The sequence below is a fragment of the Mustela erminea genome, chromosome 18, assembly GCF_009829155.1.
Source record: "Mustela erminea isolate mMusErm1 chromosome 18, mMusErm1.Pri, whole genome shotgun sequence".
NCBI lineage: Eukaryota > Metazoa > Chordata > Mammalia > Carnivora > Mustelidae > Mustela > Mustela erminea.
In genome coordinates, this window is record NC_045631.1 from 23,761,450 (window position 1) to 23,784,885 (window position 23,436).

At 57.4% G+C, this 23,436-nt stretch overlaps 1 protein-coding gene across 1 annotated transcript in view; it reads left to right on the forward strand.

Moving 5' to 3' along the window:
* The window catches only part of TMEM132E (transmembrane protein 132E), a 54,317-nt gene that overhangs the window by 16,187 nt on the left and 14,694 nt on the right, over positions 1 to 23,436 (forward strand). The window lies entirely within an intron of this gene.

Consider the following 23,436-nt stretch of genomic DNA (forward strand, 5'->3'; position numbering starts at 1 on the left):
TCTCGCCCCGATATCATAGAGAAGAGCCACCCCCTTTCAGCGTGGTTCCAGAGCTGTCAACTCATCCATGCACACACCCCAGTTACCAAAGGGGAAACTGAGGCACAGACTGCCAGGCTCATCCCCTGGGGCTGGCTTCCCTCCTCATGGGTCTCTGCCCTTTGCCTGATATATCTTCCCCACTCATCCCTTTCCTCGGTCCGGGGCTGCTGCCTCGGGACCCCCCGCGGGAGATTTGTCGGAGTAGAAACCCTGCAGGCCCCCTCCCCTTCCCCACACCCGCAGGAATCCAGATTCTCCTTGGCAGCCCTGAGAAGCTGATCTGCATAAAACCATCCCCGGGCCCTGCCTTTAAAAGTCTTCATCTTTTCTCTTCTCCCTAAACGGCCCCTAAATGATTTCTGTAAATTGCTCTAAGTAGCTCAAAAAAAAGAAATAATAATAACTCAGCGAGTGGCTGCCTGACCAGAATGCGGATGGCTTTCCCCCGGCCTGGTCCCCGCTCCCAGCTCCTTCCTGCCCGGCACCCAGACAGAGCACCCTCCACTCCTTAACCCAGGAACGAGGAGCACGGCCTCATAGACCCAGCCTTGCCTCCTCCCTCAGGCAGGAGGCTGCCCAAGTCAGGGGCATCCCCCATCAGAGAGAGAGAGAGAGCCCCAGGAAGGGATGTTCTTCCTTCCCTTTCCCCATCCCCACCCCCACCAGGCTGGGGACTCTCCCAGGATGGAGCTGTGCCTCCCTCATCAGTCTTCCAGAGAAGATAGTGCCTCCATCGTCAGATGAGAGGTTTTCCCAGGAGCAGGGGCACTTGCCCCATGAAGCAGGGGCTTCTCTCTGGGCGGGGCTAACTTCCCCTGTCCTGCAACCAGTTCTTTGTAGAACCTCATTTCCTTCAGCCCACCTTAGAAGCTTGGGCCCTGATTCCTAGACTGGGCTCTGTGTCCTTGACTCCAATCAAGCATTCATTCATTCATTCATTCATTCACTCATTCATTGTAGAAAGCTTTCCTCAATACCTCCTGGGTGCCAGACACTGACTTTCTGCAGATCTGGCCCCTTTGCGGGGCTCCTCTGACCAGGGCTCCCTGGCACAAGCCTGGCTCTCCTGGGGGTAGGGTATCCAGCCAGAGGGCCAGCTGAGCTAGCATCGCCCAGGGGCATGAGCCCAGCCTCAGCCCCGGTCACCGTCATGACCTCCTGACCTCTTTGTTGTGTGGACCAGAGAGGGGTTCCTCTTGGGGAACAGAGGCCAGAGGCAGGAGGGAGGTGCTTCCATGGAGACCCTGGCCTGGACTGTCGTTCCCTCCATAACCTCTCCCCAACCCTCCTCACCCCAAGGCCATCTCCTAGCCACAGGGGGCTGAGATCAAGCCAGGAGTCCTTGATCCTAACAAACCAGGCCCCAAAATGGTGGCATGGACTTGAAAAAATCTCTTCCCCTTTCTGGGCCTCAGTTTCCCTTTCTAGGATGTGACAGAATTGGACTCAATCAGCAATTTTTTTTTTTTTCTGGCAAGGGAAATACATAGTCTATACTCTATATTACATAGAATGTATGGGCTTCATATAATACAGGTGTTACACATATAATACAGGTGTTACAGTGCAGAGCTACTGGCTAAATGGAGAGTAGGATTGTCTCCTTGAGGGCTTATCTGCCTCACCTCCCCCTGTTGCTCTGGGGCAGCCTGGAGACTCCCCAGTGAGCCCAGCTGGCAAGACAGGGGTCTACTTAACCCAGCCCTGAGCCCCTATCCACTCTGCCTGGGTAGTACTGTTCCCTCTACCTCTCTGCCCCCCGATTCCCCAGGTCCACACTCAGCCCCCCAGTTAAGGGTGAAGCCCATAAGAAGACAGGGCTCTCTCCTGAGCACCCAGCACCCCCTAGGGCCCTTGAATGAGTCCAGCCTCTGATGAGAAATGCAGGCCTGAGAGCCGCTCAGAAGGAGCAGGTGGGGCCAGCCCCAGGACAGCCCTGCCCGCCCCTGATAGGAGGCGGATTGTTCCAGATGGGATAAAGCCCGTTTGTCACCCTCCCTGCACTCTCTTTGATGCGCAGAAGGAGGAAGGAGGAGAAGAAACACAGACACAGCCCTCCGCTTCCTCTCCAATTTAATTGGAACCCAATTAAGTGAGTAATTGTTACAAATGTGAAATCACCTTCCACGGAATTGGGGATGTGATCCTGCACTCGGCATGAGTCTGTGGGACACAGGCTGCGGCCCCGGCCCTGGCCCAGCAACACAGGGTTTCCAGGGGCTGGGCAAGTGGGAACCCACACGACACCACCCCCCCCCCAAGCTGGGAGAGATGCAGGGTCATCCCAGCCAGCCCCCTCTGCCCGAGCACAGCCTCTGGTCTCCAGCCTCTGATATCCCATTCAGCCAAACTTGACCTACCCGAGGTGTGGAATCCCCATCCCAGATCCCACAGATACTTGCTTATCTGACTCCAGGTGTATGGAAGTAAGTGTCACCACTGAGGCAGGGCCGTGGGTCCCCAGAAGATATGGGAGTGAGAAAAGTGGGGGGCAGGTGTGAGTGCTGGTGTCTGTGGGTTCAGGTCTAGGGAAAGGGGAGACAAAGAGAAATAGAATAACTCAGGCAGTAGTTCCGAATCCTGGCTGCACATGCAGGAGTTTAAAAAAAAAGAAAAAGAAAAATTGCTCGTACCTTGGTCCCAGCCCTAGCAATTCCCTCTCAGTTCCCTCTCAATTCCACTGCCCTCTCATGACCCAGGATTTGGGCAGTGACAGCTGACCAGAGTCCTGGGAAGAGTGTCACCAGACATCAAGGAGGGGTCTGACTCACAACCTTCTGGAGTTTTGCAGGAGACCCCAACTTGACCATCATCCCAACGTCATTAAGCCACAGGTCTGGGGTGCAGCATGGGCTCCCAGGTGATCCCTGAGGCTCATTACTAGAGCAAGAGGGGAGGGCTGGCAGTGGGGCAGGCGTCCCCTTCCTGGACCCACCGAGACCTGCTGACCTGTGTGGCTGGGGAAGGACCAGGAACCTGCATCTTATAAAGCTTCTAGAACCGGGATGGGCTCAGGGGGGTGCTGCTGCCATGCCGCGGTCCTGTGCGGAGGGGACTTGGAGGCCCTTGAGGTCCAGAGGCTGGGGGTGCTGGGAAGGAGGAAGAGAGTAGACAGTGATTTGAAGAGAGACTTGGTTTGAGTTTTTCATCTTCTCACTCTCTCACGTAGTCCTCTGTTTCAGGGCCCAGAACTCAAGGGAACACGGTGAGAACCCCTGTTCAGTTTCATGAGACACCTCGTGGGTGCCCAATAAATATTTATGGGACACATTATAGGCGAGATCCGTTTGGTGGGCTCGCCTGGGAACAGAACTGCTGGGGATAACACCAGCTCTATGGAGGAAGATGTTGAAATGCGGTTCTAGGTTCTCATATCCCATTTCCACGGAACTTCTGACAGGCGGCCCGCGAATACGTTGGAGTGTGCATGGGTGTTTGTGTGTGTGTGTGAGAGAGAGAGACTGTTCAGCTCCCTAGCATGGGACCCACCCTCGGGGCCTACACTGACATGGGCTTTGGCTACCCAGATTGACCTCTATGGTGCATTTATGGAGAAGGCAGAGAGGGGTCAGAGGGAGGAGGGCCTGAGTGGTAGTTGAGGAGTGAAGCCAGAGAAGGGCTGAGGTGTCCGGGACAGGCAGAGGGGACTGGTGTGGCCAGGGCAGAGCTGGGGCCCAGGGTGCTGCTGTGGAGGACACAGATGTCAGGGTCCTTTACACACACGGCCTCCATAGAGTGTGCAAGGACAGGTCCGGCAGATAAGAGATTCCAAGCAGAAACAGCCAGAGACAGGGAGCTGTGAGAGGGAGGCCGTGAGGTCACGGGAGCCCCTGACCTGGAGCTTCGGTCCAGGCCCAGCTCACCATGGGTCTCTAACTGTGTTTGCTGTGAGAAGAGAGAAGGGACCATCCCCACCAGGGAGCAGGCCCAAACCAGAAAGGGGCTGGAGTGGGGAGGAGTGTCTTTACTGCCCTCTCATGACCCAGGATTTGGGCAGTGACAGCTGACCAGAGTCCTGGGAAGAGTGTCACCAGACATCAAGGAGGGGTCTGACTCACAACCTTCTGGAGTTTTGCAGGAGACCCCGACTTGACCATCATCCCAACGTCATTAAGGAACTCTGTGGAAAGCTGACAGAGAAGCAGAGACTGGGCAAGAGGCCTGGTCAGGGCCCTCCCTCCCCTGAGCCTCCAAAATATAGGAGTGGGGCAGCATCTCCAAGGAGGAATGAGGGTCCATCTGCGGGCCGGACTGCCCCGGGGCATCCATCTATCTCCAAAGGGCAGCCATAGAACTCAGAATGAGGGGCTTGAGAGAGCCCTCCCACCCTGGCTCCTGAGGTTGCCCCAGCCCAGCCCAGGCTGTATCTCCTGAAGCCGGGCTCAGCTCCACAGGGCGCTCTGACCTCCTGCCGAAGGCTGTCTTTGTCCCCAAAGTCCCAGCCCTACTTCCTGCTGACCGAGGACTCCAGAGAGGCAGCCATTCACAGGGGAGGTGACCCTGTTGGCCTTGGGGGAGGGGTCCTCCCCTGACCACACAGGGTGACAGTGATTAAACGTACCAGCAGCTGGGCCATCAGGGCCCTCCCTGCTGCTAATTTGGGTCAATTAAGCCAATTTGTCTTTGTCGACTTGAAGTCCCTTCTCTGTAATGGCTGCGGTCCCTCTGGGGCTTCCAAGGGAGGAAGCAGGGCGGAGGGAAGGATGAGGCAGTGCCCTGGCCTCAGTGGCCTTTCTCCCACCCCCATCCCAAAGCCCCAGGCTCAGGGACATTCCTGAACCTTGTGACCCCTCCTGGTGCACTTCCTGACAGCCTCCACAGCTGTCACCCCTGCACTTGCCCCAGAAGGTAGGTCAGGGAGGGTTAATCCCTGCTCCACAGATGAGCAATTAGGGGTCCTCCAGGGAGGAGACGGCTCCGAGCTAGCAGAATAGAAGGATCTAGGCCTGGCGTTCGGAGCCTGATCGCGCGCTCCTCTTCCCACAGCACTGGGACTCTGCAGCTTCCTGAGGGAGCTCCGTCTGTGCCCTTGCGAGGTTCCCAGGAACACCGTTTGGAAACCACTTCCCCACTCTATCAGGCTCCATTTTCCCTCAGAAGAGGGAGGTGGGGACAAAACAAGGGTCTCCAGCCAAGGAGAGAACAGCCATCTTCTGGAAGGGACACTAGTGCTGCCTGGAAGCTGGGCCCTGTGGGTGTCTGGGCCTGGCCTCACCCACGAGAGGGGTGGGAGCAGCAGCATTTGAGGCGAGCACAGGGCCAGAGACCAGGTTTCCCAGACCGACATGTAGGTCGAGCTGTGGGAACTGAGACAGCCCCCTTCACTCCTATGGGCCTTAGTTTACCCTTAGTTGACCCAACTTTGGGCCTGAAAAGGAAGGTAAACTAGGGCCCTACAGCTGTCATATTTGACAAGTCATCCTAGAAGGGGTGGGAGGTGGAGGGGAAGGGACCCTTCTCTCTTCCATGCCTGCAAGATGGAGTGCTCCCTCTCGGCCTCCGCTCTGTAGAGGGGAGAGCCGGCGGGACACTTTGCCACACTGGCGGGCTGGCAGGGATGAGGAGGGGAACTTCTCAGTGTCCCCTGAAAGCCACTACAGCTCACACTTCCTCCCCATGGACTCGGTCTGGGCCTAACCCTCAGGCCAGCGGGAGGGCGTCGCTCAGGGCACTGGTTTCCGGGGGAGGTGGGCAGGAGAAGGGACTCTGGAAGCCACACACAGGGGCAGCGTCCCCCATGGAATGAGTTGAGCTTCCTTTGGAGACCATACCAGACGGTCTCCTTCACCCGCCTCATGACCAGAACCACTCACACCAAGGGCGGAAGATGGGGAAGCGGGTCCAGGTGGGCTGAAGTAAGGGAACCGTCTGTGGAGAGAAGAGAGTCATCTCTCAGGAGACCTCCCCAGAAGGGCTGGTGCAGAACACCAGAGGCAGCTGCGCAGGGCCACATGGGGACATGGCCTCTCAAGGAGGCCTTCCTGTGAGACCTGTCGCCTAGCCTAGGCCCAGCTCTCCCGGGATAGAGGCAGACCAGCTGGCCTGTGTAGGGCCCAGTGGTAGTTTCTTGGTACTAAGCTCATCTGTGAAGTCCTCTTTGGGGCTGCACCTTTGCTGACAGGAAGTGGGTGGGTGAGGGTCAGGGTACAGGATAGTGACAAAGGCAGGAGACCTTCACCTCCCAGGTATCCTCTCCTGGGTCACTACCTCCGTGCATAAACCAGTCAGATGTGAGGGACCTCAGATGCCCCAGTCTGTGGGTCTCGGGGGCCCGCAGGGCAGGAGGCCAAGTGACAGACTCGCAGACCACCTGAACCCTTGGGGCAGAAGCTGTCAGGGCTGGAAGGGGCCCAGGGATGGCCCAGCTTAGCCCTTTGTTAGTGTTTCTGGGAGAGAGACCGAGGCCCAGAGAGGTCACAGGGGAGGAGACAGCTCAGTGGCCAGCACGCCGTGCAGATGTGCTCCGTGGAAGCCACCTGATGACTCCCAGGCTTAGCCAAGTGTGGCCTTCCAGGTCATATTAAATAAACCCCCACAGTGGGGTCGGTACCGTGGGCGGGGAGGGGGTGGGCCATGCCTGCTCCGGTACAGACATCCGTTTGATTGTGGGGGCACCCAGGGCAGGGTGGGTGGTCATGTGGGAAGGACTTTGGCCCTGAACTTGGAGGGAGCCCACAAGGGTCCGTTCCTTCTCTAGGTGTGATCTGTGGCCCCGTCCTCCTCTGGCCAGCTGTCTCCCCTGAGCCTCCCGCCACCGCCGCTGACCCTGCCTTCTCAGCCTCCTTGGGGCCCCTCTCCTTCCCCTCCACCCTCAGCCGTGTGCCCTGGAGAGCAGCCCTCCCTCTAGGCTCTCTCAGCCATGCTCTGAGCCCTGGGTGCCAGACCCAGCCACCCAGCCATTTCTGCTCTGGATATCACTCGGCTTCCTCCCTGAGGTTGCCCACCGGCCCAGTCACCCTCTGAGCTCCATCTCCCTCAGCGGAGCTGCCCTGCTTCCGCCCAGAGGCCAAAGTAGGGAAAGTGCCCGTCATCTAGACCTCTCCCTCTCCCGCCTCCCCTTCCCTCATCCAGCCTGGGGTCTTGTTGGCAGTGCTGCTATAAAGTGACAGCAGAAGTAGTTGTCACCTGCCAGAGCTTACTCATGACCTGGCATTTTTTCCCAAGGGCTTTGCACATATTAACTCATAGAATCCTCCTAACAACCCCAGTGGGTGCCAGTGCTGTTCACATTTTGCAGACAAGGAAGCAGGCCCAGAGAGGGTGGTGATTTGCCCAAAGCCACACAGCAGCTGGGGTGTGGAGTCGGGACCAGGCTCAGACAGACGGGCCCTTGAGTCTGGGCTTCACAGAGACTTCTCAGGAAGGGTACCCCCCCCCACTTCCTCACTGTCACCTTACCACCCGGGCCCCATGTCTCTCCCCTGGACCACCGCAACTGCATCCCGTGTCCGAGGGGCTGCCATCAACATGAAAATCTGACCACGTCACCACCACATTCCCGCCTTTACTAGCTTCCCTCTCCCATGGCCCATGTGCAGGATAGAATCCTCCACGCTCCTCACGGTGGCATCCGGGGCCCTGATCTGGCTTTGCCCATTCTCCTGTGCTTTCACCCACCTCTCTGCCCTCTCCCCCCGAACATGTGCTCTCAGGGTGCTCTCCCACCCGGATGGCCCTCAGTGCCTGAACTCACCATGCCCCAAATGTCCCATATGGCCCAGCCCTGGCTCTTCCTGGCAAAATCATAGTCAAGCTGCCAGCTGAGGAGATGGCGGAGCCTCCGGGGGGTACCCCATGATTCCCTGCTCTATACACCCCCAGCAGCCAAGTTAGCTCCCTGTGGTCTGTTCCCCTCAGCATCCAGTGGTGACCTCTCTCGGCCCCACCTGGCACATGGAAAGCCTTTGAAGGACTGATTGAAGAACAAATGCATTTTCAGGAAGATAAAGTCCTGAGTCTAATGAGCGGGATTTATGATGAATAGCAATGACTGGCATTTATTCCTGAGCGAGCTCCTACCTGTCGGGCGCCACGCGCGAGCCTGCGTGTACCCTCCTATCCTCATGGCTGCCCCATGAAGCATCCAAACTGTTGTCAGCACTTTAACGCACAGGTGACTGAGACTCAGAAAGGTTGAGCAGCTCGCTCAAGGTCACACAGCTGGAGAGAAGCAGACCTGGAGTTCAGAGCTGGGTTTGTCTGAGTCCAAACTTGAGCTGCAGACCCCCACTGCCGACAACCCCGCTGCCCAGAACTGCCCAGAAAAATGGGGCAAGACTGGAAGGGCCAGGCGTGCGTGGGCAGCGCTGAGAAGATGCGCCTGTCCTCAGCGGCCTGAAAGCAGCTTGCATTTCTGTATGTAATCAGCCATGAAGTCCTAAGTGAGCAGACTCAGGTCCCTTGTCCCTGACTGTCACACAGGCAATTGGGGCCCTCCGAGCATGAACTATATGATGAGTGAGGCTCAGCCCGGCACTAGAACCACATGGCTCTTCACGGCCGGACCAGCGAAGGTATCTCTTTTTGGGAGTCAGGTGTGCCCGGCACCCCCATCTCCAGGGCCACATGGGACAGGAAGGGCTGACCCTTCCAGGCAGCCTCCTTGGGGGCCCTTCCCTGGTCATCCAGAGCCAGCCTGGAGGAGGCACCAGCTTCCCCCCAATACACTCTAGCTTCAGGGCAGCCTGACCCTGTCCCGCTGTCCCACCTGGGCTGTAGCCCAACAGGAAAACGCCCTATGCCTGCTCTAAGCTCTGGGCTTGTCCACCGGCAGGAGAAGGGCTGAGGCGACCTTTCACGGGATTCCCTGTGTCTAGGAATGATTATCAGTCAACTCCTGCCATGATAAAGCCACATAACAGACAAGCCCCACCCCTCCGGGTCAAGGTGTGTCTCTTTCTCGTGAGTCTGTGGGGTGTCTGGGGTTTGGCTGTTTTGCGCTGGGCTCGGCCGGATGGACACTGAGCTGCAGTTTGGGCCTCCGTCACTCCACGTTTCTCGCATCTTCTTTGGATCAGATGCTACTTGGGGTGTATTTTCGTGCTGAAAAGGCCCAACCGTGCAAGCCCGTTTCAAGCCTCTGTGTGTTTCATTCTCTAGAATCTCATTAGCTTAAGCAAGCTGTGGCCAAGCTCCAGATCAGGAGGTGGGGAAGGCCACCCCACCTCCACAAGGCCATGGCGGGGTACAGGGCACTGAAGAACCAAGACCAACAATTCCACCTGTCCCCCAGGGAGAAACTGAGGCAGACTCAGAGCTGGAAAGGGGCCCAGAGATCACAGGCATAGAAACTGCGGCCCAGGAATAGGACAGGACATGCCTAGGGAGGCATGGGACGGATGCTGCCTCATACTCTGCATTTGTGCTTGTGTCCCTAGAGAGAGGGAGGGGCTGGACCACCTGGGGTTGGGGGCAGTGTGCCAGCCCAATCCGGTGACCTCCCCTAAGGAGCTTGAGTGTCTCCTGCTGCCATCCCTACAGCCCTCCCTGGCTGCACCCACCCTGCCTGAAGGGCAGCTCCCCACTCTGCATCTCCCATTCAGCCCTTCCCTCTCGGCTCCTTTCCCTTACTCCTTCCTTTCTTCCTCCAGCTTTATTCACAGTTGCTAAGAACCATAGCCTCATGGAATCTCATGGTTGGAAGGTCCTCCAGGCCAACCCTCTGCCTGTCCAGAAGCCCCTGTGGGAGATCGTCAGCCTCAAGTGGCTGGGATCCTTCCAGGGATGGGGAGCTCACTACCTACACAAGGCAGTCCTTCCCATTGCCGGACAGCTCGGACCCCAAGAAATTACCACCTCATTTTTAGTTCCAAGTCTGCCTGCCCCAAAATTCTATTCGCTGATCTTAGTCCAATATTTAGGAAAACTTTACTTGTCCTCTGGGGTCTGGGGATATAGCAATGAGATGAGAGTCCGTCCTCACACCCAAGGGACCACAGACCACAGGAGAGGCGGACAAGGGTACAAGGTGATGGGTGTTCGGATCGGGGAGTCATGGTTATCCTTGGGTGGTGTCCTAACCTTCCTGCTTCCTGGAGCCACAGACAGATCTCTTCCTCTTCCCTCTCATCCTGAGGTGCCTTGGTACTAGTCAGACCTGGGCTTGAATTCCAGAGTCATGATCTGTTAGCTGTGACCTTGGGCATGGCTAAGCCATAGCGCCCTCCTGTATAACCCTGGGCTATTGCATACATGGCCTGGTGGGAGAACAGAAGGAGGACTGCATAAAGGTCTTGGCACACAGATGGGCTCCACGAATGGCACTGTTGTCCCCCTCGCTGTTCGTCACACGCCCCAAGAGGGAGGCAGCGGTTAGCCCATCCTCGCTGGGCAAGTTCAGACTTCGACCTGCAGGGTGGGACTTCACACTGAAGGGATGCCACCTGCCCTGGTGTGGCGTCTTCTGGAATCTGAGGGCTGTAAGGAAGCTCAGAAAGGGCTCGTTGAATACCCCATCTCCGGCTCAGAGTCAGGAGGGTCTGGGCACTGAAGACAGATGCAGGGGCCACTGATGTCCCCATCCCCATCCGTGTCCCCAACAGCACACACGGTTCAGCATTGACTGCTCAGATTCACGGTCACCCTCGACTCAGGCTCCTCCACAGGAGGAGCAGGAATTCCTCACCAGTCTTGCCTTGCAGCAGCCCACGCAGCTTCCTAAAGGAGGCATGTTCCAGGTGTGGGTGGGGAGGGCCCTGGGCTCCATTCTGCTGCCCTCCCAGCAGGTGCTCGGGAGACAGCGGGCGGGACTGGCTTTGAGTGGACCCAGTACAGGGACTGGGCAAGAGAGGAGGAAGCAGAAGGCTGTAGTCAACAGAGGGGGCCATCAGGTGAGCTGGAGGCCAGGGCAGGTGCCTGCCAGGGGTCTATTCCCTTGGTCTGAGGATGCCTGGAGCCCAGGCTTACCTGACAGGTTGTTGCAATAACATAAACTCAGGAAATTCTTGGCAATTACGGCGTTTGCTTCTCACGCCATGCATCAGCCCCTCTGAGCCGCAGCGTCATCCAGGTCCCCTGCTTTTGTCCTGCTGTCTCTTGAGTGTATGCTGGAGGCAGGGCGTATGGGAGGGGGACTGGGAGACCCCCTCATGACGTGACTGTCCTGCTCCCGAGCCCTAGTGGCTCCCCATCACCCGAGTCATGATGGGCAAACTTTTAAAAGCTATCATGCATGTGAAAGCCTCTGTGAAATCCCTGACTAGCTTCTGTAGTCAGGGAAGCTACTGAGGACCCCGGTAACAGTGCAGAGCCCCAGGGCTCCAGGGTATACAGCTAGAAAACCCCTGGGATAAAATCCCCAGATTCCTCCATCTGGCACCCAAAGCCTGTCACCCCCCTCCATCACTGCCCCCTCCCATCCTCCCCAGCTCTCTGTTTCATGCCACCCAGCCCAGAGCAACTTAACCCCAGGCCCCATTTGCCACCCTGCTCTCTGCGCCTGGAAGCCCCCACCCTGCCAGGTCCCATCAGGCTCCTGAGTTGATGCATTTCTCCCATTCGTGGACACCCCTGCTCCTCAGTCCCTCCTTCCCCGCCCCCACCCCCAGGGCATCTGTCTCCCCCCTCCCCCCCCAGCGTTGCAGCACTTCCTACCTTTCAGCGTGGTTATTTATGTACCTGTCTGTTCTCCCTGTTTACCAGCAAATTCCTTATGGACAGAAACTATCTGCTTTATCTCTGTCTCCCTGGCAGCTCCCAGCAGGGTCTGGAGCAGAGAAGGGGCTAAGTAATGTGTTGAATATCTTTACTGAGTACTATAGTACTGGGCAGTCAGGCTGCAAGGTGAAAGGCCCAGTCCCTGCCCTCAGCAAGGCTTCGGTCTAAGAGAAAGCAAAACCTGGAAAGCGAGTCACCATACAGAGAAAAATGCAGAACGATGGATGCAAGCAGCTCAGAAGTGCCTAACCCAGCCTTGGGGGTGGTCAAGGAGGGCATCACAGAGGAGGTGACACGTGGGAGAAATCAAAGGACAAGCGACACCTACCAGACAAAGTGTGTGGGGAACAGCATTGCAAAGGCACAGAGGCAGAGAGCAGGGCTGGAGTGGCCCAGACCCAAGTGTGTGGTGTGGGGAGTGGGAGATGACTTCAGAACAGGTTGGGACACGCAAAGCAGGGCACTGTGGAAATGAAACGCTCCTGGGATACTGACCCAGAGAGCAGGATAGAAAGCATCCCATGAAGAGAAGGAATGGGCAGCAATGAGGCTGCATGGTACATGAGGGAGGCGGGAGCTGTGAGATCTCGAGCAGGGTTTTTCTCCTCTCTGAACCTCAGTCTTCTCACCTGGAAAGTGGGTGGTTCCAATCAGAGAGCCTTGAGGACCCCTGACCAGCCCTGGATCAGAAATGCCCATGGAGCATCAGCTAGATGACTGCCCGTCAGTTAGTCGGTGTGGGGCCAAGAGCAACCAGGTACCAGGGGGCCTGGGTTTGGAGGGGCAGTGAGGGTGGGGCAGAGCAGATCAGGAGGGCTCCTCGGGGGTGATGGGGAGCACCTGTGAGCGGGGGTCCATGAGAGCACTCAGTATGGATTCCCTCACCTACTCTTGACAACACCTGTATATAGGTGGGTTTTGTTGGCCCCATTTTGTGGGTGAGGGAGTTGAGGCCCAGAGATTAAGTGGCTTGATCTCCCCGCAGCTGGCAGGCAGATCCCGTCACCCAAAGTCCCACCCCCCACCCGCCCCGCACCTGGGAACCTGGGCCAGTCCCCACAGTCACCCTGCACACGTGGTCATTCTTCTTTCCGGGCCCCGTCACAACCCCGTGGGGCAGAGAGGGAAGGGATGGTCAACCTCCTTCTTAAGGTGACTGGGTATGTCATTTCGCCCGGGACTGAGGGACTGTCTGTACAAAACCCATGACAGTCTCAAGCAAACCAAGACAGAGGGGTCACACTGCTCCCCTGCAGGAGGTGACCTGAGGCCCAAGTCACTCCTTGCTGGGGGCAAAGGCCCTGGTCCCCAAATTGGCCCCACCTCTGGCACACACACGTGTTCCAGCCCAGGGGCGGCTTTAAGAGGGGGGCCTCCCCTGCCCCCAGCCTCCCAGTTCCCGAAGCCCCAGCTGGGGGCCACAGGAGACTCTGGGAAGGCACAACACAGCTACCACTGAGTCAGGGAAACCCAGCCAAGGCTCAAAGCCTCAGGACCATCTTGGGCTCCTTCTCCAGGTCCCGAGGCCCATACTGGCTTGGAATGTGCTCTGCCCCTCTGTGGGCGGCTCTCTCCTCCCCAGTTGGAAACCCTAAAAGGGGCTTTGTCACCCAGGGCTCAGCCATGTAGCTCCAGCTGATCCCCGCCCCCCCCCCCCTATCCTGCTGATCCATCCAGGGATCGGGAGTCTGACTTCCCAACCCTGCTCTGTAGCGAAATCTCGGGACCGTGAACAAACACCGTCCTGTCGCTGGGCCTCAGTGAAAACGGGATCGGAGGAAGGCCCACTTCTCAGGACTGTGGTCAGAACGTCAGAGACAGTTCACGTCTCTGGGCTCTGTGACGGCTCACGTGGTAGCGCCCACGTGGCGGCTCTGGAAGGAAACGCAGTTCCATCGGTCAGTACGCCGGGTCCCCAACTTCCAGTTCCCAGTGCTCCCCGGAAGTGAGGCCAGGGCCAGAGCAATCAGGAGGCCCACTGGGGCCTGACCCCAGCTCTGGGGCCTGGGGCCAGTAGCCTCTTAGCCTCTCTGAGCCGTGGTTCCTTCCCTGGCAGAAACGGATATGTTATTTCCTGGGTTTATTGTGGGGTCGGAGCAATACACTTAGCCCGGGGTCTGCTCTCTCTAAAGCAGCCCAGAGGTCTAAGCCGGGCCCCCCCAAGGTCTGAGCCAGCCCCCACGGCCAGGAGTTTGCCCTGCCTTTCGAGGCCCTTCTGAACAGGGCAGCCCTGACCCGCACACACCGGGATGGAGTGGGCTGCAGGGGTGATGGAGATTTCCCCAGCTGTCCTCGAGCCTCCCCCTTCCTGAGGCCCAGCTCCAAACCCTCCCCTACCCATCGCAGGCAGACGCAGGCTGGAGCCACACACACACACACACACACACACACACACACACACACACACTTTCTTTTTCTGTTGTTTGCAGCTAATTGTTTATTAGGAGATGCAGGCGCTGCGCCAGTGGGAAGGCTCAGCTTGCTTCGCTATAATTAGGATAATGCACATTAGTCATTTAGTGTAACTCAGAGAACAGCCCCTCCCCTGCGGCTCCCGTGGCAGCTCCCAGGCCAGGCGGCCCTGTGTCTCCCACCCGTGCCCTCTGCCCACCTCCCTGCCCTGTCCTCCATCCCCACCCCCAGGCACCTGCCGGGATGAGGGGTTCCTCCCTCCCCCTACCCCTTCTCCCTCTCCTGGTTTCTTTCTCTACCTTCCCTCTTCTCTCCTGACTCTAGCTTTCTCTCCTTCTCCCAACCACCCCCCGCCCCCCGCAAACCCTTCCTCTTCCTTGCCTCATTTCCGCCGTCCCCACTTCCCAGCCCTCCTGGGAGCCAGAACCAGCTGGGTAAGGCCAGCAGAGGTGGTCAAGCCTGGGTTTCCAGGTTTTGGGGCAGGGGCAGTTCGAGTGTGTGGCGCGACTCGTGGGGGGCCCACCTCCCTCAGGCCTGCTTCCCTGGAGGGTGCCCTGCTTGTAGCTGCCCTTCCCTCCTCCCTGCCCGAGGCCCGAGGACCAGACTGGCAGAGCAGGGCTCTGTCCGCAGAAGCCCCCTCCCCAGGAACAGGGATGTTTGGAGTGATGTGGGCTTGGGGTTCTGGGAGCCCTCTATCTCACATGGCCCAAGGTGGGTAGGGGGAAGCTGGGAACCAGGGGCTATTCCAGCAGTTTCCTTTTGTTCCTGAGAACCACAGTCATTGGGAGACTCCAGACCTGGCCACATAGGAGCCCCCCCAACCCCTCTTCCTTCACACTAGAGCCCCCACCCAGCCCTTTCCACCACAAAGGGGACCTCACATCAGGCCCATTACAGCTGGGCAGACTGAGATTGGCCCTCGCCCTAGGAGTTGTGGCAGGGGGCAGAGGTGAGGATGGGGGTCCCCTCTGGATTTTCAGAAATCAATAAAAGAGCTGTTCCCCAGGGGTGAGGGATGCTTGCCTGGAAACACAAGGCCTCCTTGTCCTCAGCAGCCTGTCTGAGCCTCTGGTCCCCATCCTGAGTTCACAGATGCAGACAGACTAACAGACACACGCTCCCAGCTTCTAAGGGCAGGCCCCCAGAGCAGGCACTGGGATGGGGGTGGGGGCAGGATCCCTGGGCATTTTGGAAGGGACCAGGATTCTGTCCCCAAAGCTGATTAACCCCTCCTCTCCAGGACTCACCCTGCCCAGGAACCCTACCTCAGTGCTCAGTTTCCTCCAGCCCTGGGGTCACCATCTGGACTCCCCCCAAAGGCCTATCTTACCCCCTCCCAGGCTATCCCTTCTCACCCTCTCTCTCTTCATGAGCCCTGAGGGTCTGTACCCTCCAGCCTGGCTGGTGCAGCTCACAGCTTTCCCCAGAGAGTGTGGAGGCTAAAGAGGAAGGGAGTGAGTGGGCCGAACCAGGCTCTCAGGACCAGGAAACCATTCCTGGAGTCCCTCCCCTCTGGCTCCGAGGCTCCGGGGCTAGCAGGAAGGTGACCCTGGGGCCAGCAGGGAGCCGGGACACAGGACCCCTGGCTCCAGGGGTCTCTGACCTGCTGTACAGCTTATCCCTCCCCAGGCTCAAGGTACCCAGGAGCAGGACCCGATGGTCAAGGCCAGCAAGGAGGGCCTCCTAGCGGCAGCTCCTTGGGGGTCATGGCTGCCTGAGCCCCTGGGGCCCTGGCCCTCCTTTGGGCCTCTGGGAAACCCCTGACTTAGCTGAGCTTGATTCTTCCTCTCCTCTGCCAATGGTTCCTCCTCCCCTCCATTCTTCTGCCTGCCTCTCTCTGATTTCCTTCCTTCTTCTAGAAGATGATGGGTCACAGCTGGTGGCAGGAGGGATTTTAGGCTGAGGGAGCCAAAGGGGTGGCCAGGTCAGGATAGCTGTCCCAGGACAAGAGTAGGGCAGGGTGTCTGTAAGGGGGATGACTGGTACAGACCCTGGTTGTGGTGGGCCTGTGTGTGTGTGTGTGTGTGTGTGTGTGTGCCCGTACATGTGTATACTTCAGCAGACACGACCTCCCAGGACCCCCAGTCATACATTGGTTCGTGGCTCTGTGCTGGGTGCCGGGGATAAAGGAAGCAATCGCGCAGCATCAGGTGACCCCTGGTCACAGCAGCAGAAGGCTTGGGCACAGGGAGGAAGGGAACCAGTCACTGGGTTTTGGGGGACCCCCAGGCCCCACCTCAGGAGGCTGTGTGGTGTCCCTCCAGTGATGAGGACGGTAACTCTCAAACAAAAGCTGACATTTAAAGAGGCTGACAGGCACAGCGTGGCTGAAGGGCTGGCTGAAGGGCTTTATGAATCCGCTTACAACCCATGCATTTCCTTTTGTAGCCTCGAGGTAGAGGGAGGGGCTGCTATGACCCCCCCCACCCCGCCTCAGGACAACTGAGGAAACAGGTAGAGGTGTGCTCAGCTGCTGCTTACCCAAGCTCACACAGCTGATGAAGGCAGAGCCCATTTCTGGGGAGCCTTCTTGACCCTCTGTTTTGGGGTGGGGACCCTGCCGTCCCTACAGTGAAGAGACAGGGAGTTCCCGGGTAGATGCGGGGAGTAACCTGGTAGCCCGTCACCGGTGCTTCTGGCAGTGAGAAGGCAGTGGGGCACTGAGGCAGAGTAGGGGATGGGTGCTTCTCTCCCAGCCCCTCCCCCCAGCTTCTTCCAGCCAGCTGTCGCAGAGGGTGTTACCATACAGGGAAGCTGCCTCCCAAGGATTTGCAGCCTCCAAGTAGGAGAGCAAGAGCCACCTGGGGGCTATGGGCTTCTGGAAGCTTCGATTGCCTCCAGCGCACCCTCCACAGCCCACGACAGGAGTGGTTAGCTCTTGTATGCACCCTGGCTGCTCCCAGCCTAGCCAGGGCTCCAGGCACATGGGGCCTCAGCATGGGGGGCTCAGGAGCCAGGCTGGGAGGGAGACAGCCCCACCCTGATGGAGCTGTCTTGGGGAGGGGCATAGCGAAGCGGGGGAGGGAAGGGAGAGTGGGGCTGGCGGGGAGGGGAAGGCAGGCGGACAGCTCAGGCCCACAGGGAGGCACCCATCCCTCTACTGGGCTGCTCCTCAAAGAGATGGTTTAGGGTAGCCCCAGCCTTGGGTGGGGACGTCCTCCGTGGACCAGCCTATAGGACATCCTTATTGTATAAGAAAGACAGACGCGTCTCTGCATGATGAGGAGGGCCTCGGGTTGGGCGTAGTCCCCTGCTGGCTCTCTGGTCGGCATCTTCGTGCAAGACCCAAACTATTTCCCGGGACGTGGAGGCCCTGTCCTAGCGGATCGGGCAGGGCAGTGTTCGGGGCCCACCGGGCCCAGCTGTTATTTCCTCTTTACTCAGCAGACCTCTGCCTGGTCCAGAACCCACCAGACTCCCCCCACACACGGCACCTGCCCGCACCTAGGTCACCCAGGTGGCACACAGGGCAGGGACTATCTGCTTTTCCCCGATGAGGCCCAGAGAAGGGAAGACATGGGCCGGAGGTTACACAGCAGGCCACTGGCTGGTCTGCCTGAGCTGGATTCCAGGGCCCCCCAAAACTTGTACTCCTTCCAGCCTCGTGCTGCTTTTGAGCTCCCTGGGATGCTCTGCTCCACGCACCTATCATCTCTGTACTTGTCCTTTTTAACTTAACAAACACTGACAGAAGACTGCTGTGAGCTAAACAATACATCAAGTGCTAGAGAAAAGCAGGTCGGCCCTTCCCTTCTCAGAATGAAATAACCAATAAGTGTTGAATGAATAAACGAATGAACACTGGGCACGGACGCTGTACCAGCAATTTGCTTATTTAGTCACAACAGCATTAGGAAATGGGTTCTAGGATCCTCGTTTTATAGGTGTGGAAATTGAGGCCCAGAGAGGTTAGGTAACTTACCTAAGGTCACACAGCGAGGAAACGTCAAAGCTGGGATCTGAGTGTGAGTTTGTGTGGCTCCCCAACCACATAGGTTCGTTCTTTCTTTTCTTTTCTTTTTTTCCCCCAATTTCCTTTAAAAAAAAAAAAAATCTTGGAACAGCTTCAAACACTTTCCTTCATTTTTTTAATGACATTTATTGTTTCCTCTCTTATTTTACAAGCAATGCATGCTCGTTGCATTCAACTGGAAAATACAGCAAAGCCTAAAGTAAAAAAATAACAATCACCGAGAATCCCCGCCCCTCAGATATAACCACCATTAGCATTCTGATGTCTTTCCTCCCAGGGTCTATATCTTTTTATGTAAAATTGGTATCACACCGTAGAGCCAGTTTTATACCCTTTTTTGTTTAGTTCAAACTATTTTGTGAGCATTTTCTTTTCTGAGTCAATATTTTCTTTTTTTGAAAACTAGACCTGTAATGGCTACACACATCCATTCTTAAGCATCTGCTTTTATTTAAACCCTGCTTTTGGACACTTAGGTGTTTCTAATTTTTTACTGAGAAACATAACATTGCAGTGAATATCTTTTTACATAAATCTTTGAGCTGATGTCTACACACGGGATTCCCAAAGGCGAGCCGCTGGGTCAAGGAGCATGAACGGTGTCAAGGTCTTGAAAGCATATTTTGAAAGTGCTTTCTGGAAAATTGTCTTGTGTACCCTCTGACCGTAGGGTGTGTGGATGCCCCCATTCCTTACAGCCCTTGCTAATACTGGTATCACTAATTTAAAACACAAAAACCGAAAAACCTTCCTCAAGACAGGTTTTTTCCAACCAAGGCACCCCTCTCCATGGTACCTGGTATATTGGTTCATGATTCCCCATTTTGCTGATGGGGAAACGGGGCCTCAGAAATGACAGGCTTGCCCCGGTGAGATCTAACCCATTAGCCAAGGAAGAGCAGAACTGGAAGCCGGGCACCCCTCCTCCTGGCCAGAGCCGTCTTCCAGGCACCCTCAGAGGGGAAATTCCTCCCCTGAAGCTCTCCTGGACCAGAGAGGTTTCCCCTGAAGTCCCAGCCCTGCTATGGGCCTAGAGCTTGACCTGCGGGGGAGGGGGGGTGGTTTCACTGTGCAAAGCCCATCCCTGGCCCCTTGACAGCAGACGCATGGACCCTGGGATCCTGGTCATCTGCAGCAACCGTGTCTCTTGCTGCGTCTTGTTCATTTCTTCATCCATTCATAGATTTGGTGCTTGTGTGTGCCAGGCTCTGTTCTAGACTCTGGGTCCTTCATCATCTGCTCTCAGCAGTGCCAAATTACGCCGTACAAGCCACAGCCTTCAGCATCTCCCAACCCTTCCAGCCTAGCACTGTGTTTTCCAGACCCTGTGATAACAAGGCCTGGGATGCTTGCTAAACATACAGATCGTCGGGTCTCTGCCCTGGTGAAGGGGATGGTGTTAAGCCCCGGTCCAGCCCTAGAGTCGGTTTGCGCTTGTTTTGTTCGCTCCTGCTGAGTCTGACGTTCAGGCAAGTTCAGGAGCAAGTGCCGAAGGGTCCCCTGACACTGACCTCTGGTGGGGCACACACACGCTCACACACACAGGTGAGTAACCAAGCCTGCTCAGAGCACAGCCCAGTGCCCTCGGGCCCTGCTGACACCCTGCTGTGTCCCTCAGCCTCAAACTCACGAAAGCTAATGACAATTTTTTTTTTTTTAATTCTGATTTGCCAGTGATTAGTTTTAATTTTGGGACAATTAGAGGTAGAAGCAGGAGGCATCTGATCTTGATTAGGTAGAAGCAGGGAGATGGCCAGAGGCACCCCCCGTCTCCGTCCTGCCTGGCTCTAGCCTCCAATCGGTTTGCGGGGGAAAGGGCAGGGCTGTGCGCCTGGAGAGAAAGTGAGAAGGTTTCCTGGGAGCGCTCAGAGGCCCCCACTGTTCTCCCAGACACCAACAGCCAGCTGAGATGAGAAGGCAGGGCCTCTGTCCAGCCACTGGCCCTGCACAGGTGCCCCAGGCCTTATAAGACGGTAGAATCGAGATTCGTTAACCCGGTGTCTGCCCATACCCCAGTCCAGCTGGAAAGACCAAAGCACAACTAAGCAGGTGCCTCCTGGTATTGGGTGTGGCCTGAGAAGGGCGCATGGGCCTGCCTTCAGGGTGCATGGGCCTGCCTTCGGGGAGCATTCCCAGGAGTGACAGATGAAACAGTTTAGCGATCATTTGCGTGTCACACATACCAGGGCCGAGCTCCAGGTCGGTCACAGCCCAAGCTGGACAGAGCCAAGCAGTAGGGAAGCACAATCCAGGTGGCCGTGGTGAGAGGCAGTGCCAGGACCAGGCACAGAAGGATGAGGGGACCCCACACCTCATCTCCTGCCCTCTTCTCTTGGGTGCTGGCGGGTCTAGTCCAATGCCCTTGGACACAGGGCCAGTGAAGCCTCTATTCATGCCATCATGTCTTTCTGGAACAAGAAAGGAACGATGAAGGCCACTGCCTCTCAGGGAAGCATAACCCAGAAGCAGCCCTGGGTTGGTGCTCCCCAAGAGGCTGGGCAGGGAGGGATGGGAATACAGGCTGTGGCACCCACAGACACCCCGCTCTGAGATACCCCGCTGTGAAGAGCTGGGTGTACCTGCGGGGGTCAGCTCAGCGGGAAAGGGTCACATGCTAAGTGTGGCGTTAGGAAGGGGCTAGGAGTGCCTTGGCCGCCATCCTTATCCCTGTGCGCTCTCCCAGCCCATCTTCATCCCTGGTAAGGTGTCTCTACTCCCTACTGGGGAGACTGAGGCTCTGAGGGGCACACATAGCCAATTCCCTGTGTGAGTCTGCTTGGGCGGCCCTCGCACAGCACCACAGGCTGGGGGGCTAAAACGACAGACTCTTGCTTCTCATGCTGGGGCTGGAAGTCCGAGGCCAAAGGGTCAGTGGGGAGAACTGCTCTTGGGCCTCCCTCCTTGCCCCAAAGCGGGCCGCCTTCTCCCTGCCTCTTCCCAAGGACTTCCCTCTGGGTATCTGTGTCTTGATCCCCTCTGCTGGTAAGGACACCAGTCGTACTGGATTGGGGCCCACCCTAATGACCTCATGTTACTCTCATCACCTCTTTGCAGGCCATGTCTCCAAACACAGCCACTTTCTGAGCTCCTGGGGGGTCAGGCCTTTCATGAAGGAGTTGGGGTGGGGGGGTCACAGTTTCACTCATAACACCCCTCATGTGCCCGAGAGGATATGGAGAAGCCCTTTCTGTGAGAAGCAGAGGATCCCGGGGCCAGGCCCAAATGCCTCAGGAGGCCCGAGGCTGTGTACACAGAGAAGAGCCCCGCTTCCGCTCCAGCAGGGAGGCCGCTCCGAGGGGAGCTGAGGCGGGACAGGAAGACAGCGTCAAGCCTGGTCCTCAGGGCAAGCTGGTCCAGAACATGAGAGCAGGAAGTAGGGTCTGGAGGGCAAGTGATCTGGGGAGCAAGGGGAACAGGGAGAGGGGCCAAGCCTGAAGATCAGCTAGGGGCAGGTGTGCGCCAGCCCATGGGAGCAGCTGCCCTTCTGTTGGGGGTTCAGGCTGTCCACCACTCACACCCCTACAGCACCTCTTGCCCCCCACCCCCTGAGCCCACCAACCTCAGATCTGTGTAGATCTTCTCCTCCCCCACCCGCCGTCCCTCAGGAAACTGTCCAGCAGCTCTTCCGTCCTCAGGCTGGGCCTGCTCCAGGCCGAGATGCAGGCCAGCGTGCACACTTGCGCACGCACACACGCGCACACACACACACACACACACACACAAGCGTGCACACACCTTCCCACAGAGCATCCCTGAAAACCTGATCTGTCTGCCGACAGCTCCACAGGTCTCCCCTCCTGCCCCCGCCACCCCCAGAACACTTCCAGAGCCTCTCCCACAGCCCTGGGGAAACCGAGGCCCAGAGAGATCCAGCAGCTTCCTTCAGGCTGCAGAGTCAGTGAGCCCAGGAGACCGGGGGTTAGTGCTGGAGTCTCAGAAGCCCTCACCGCCCCCACAGAGGAGGCTCCAGGCCCCGGAAGATAGAATGACTCACAGTGGTGACTGGAGGGGCTGTCGTGTGTCACGACGACATAAATACAGACACTGTAGCGCCCTAATACTGTCTTTTCTGGTTCCCCTGTCTGAAAGCAAGCTGGGGTTTTGGGGAGTTTTTTTGTTTGTTTTGTTTTTTTAACACAGGCTGCTCCCCCTTTCAGAAACTCAGCCTCCTTATCCGCTGCTGCCCAGCGTTGGGACCCCTCTCCCTCAGTGCCACCTAGTTTCCCCTCGGACGCTGCAGGAGACACTTCTACCCCAGTCCGTGGGCAGCTCCTTCCAAGAACTCCATTAATTCACCAAAAATCCACTAAGGGCAGAGGGGTCCATGCAAACATGGTCTCCAGTCCCCTCCTCCATGCCCCCATCTGCTGCCCATCTGGTGGCTTCTGCCCGCGCATGCCTCCCAGGGGTCCAGATGGCCCACAGGGAGCTTGGGACAGTGAGAGGGTCAGAGGGGACTAAGTGCCACTTAGCAGTGTCTGGGATCTCCCAGGGACGGTAAGCAAGGCAGGGACAGTGGTTATGATCTCTGCGGCCCCACCCGGCCTGGACAGGGAGCACTTACAGCTGCGGCAGCTGCCCTTCCACAACCCCAGCAGGACAGGCATGGCCACTCCTCCCCATCCCAGCCCTGGCCATCCCGCCATCCTGAGCACTGACCGCCCCTGCCCCCTTGGCCTCTTATCTACTCTCAACATCCCTATAAGGGGGCCGATATCACCATCTCAATTTTAGATGTGGGAACCAAGGCCCAACATGAGAAGTAATTTGCCAGGGAGTATCACAGGGAGAAACTTGAACCTGAGTCTTGAAATCTTTGCTTGCCTGCTTCTCGCTGCTTCCAAAGCAATTGGCTGGCTCCTTGTGCCCTGGCTCAGATTGTTTTCCTGGACCCCAAATGTGTGACTTGGGCCAGCCTCCCAACAATGGCGAGGGTCAGAGACTCCTGGAGTAACTGTGGGGTGGGGATTCCTGCCAGAAAGGCTCCCCCCATCTCTCCAGACATCTTCCTGTCCTCCTCTTGAACTCAGCTACCCACTTCTAGCCCACCAATGGCAGCCAGCATACCCCACAGGGTGCAGAGCATCCAGGGGGAAAGGTGGCCCAGGAACAGAGTTCTCCTGGGGATGGAAGAAGTAGTCTGGTGATAAAGCATGGGTCGCACCCACATGGGCAGTTTCCCCAGCTGGCCCCAAGGACAACTCAGAGAGAGCCCTGAGCAGGTGCATGAGACCAGGTGCCACTCCTCTTAGAGCACCTGACTCCAAGGGCCTATGCCCTGCCCCAAGCCAAATGCTTCTTTTTCTGAATGAGGAAATTAAACCACAGATTTAAAAAACAAAAACAAACAACAA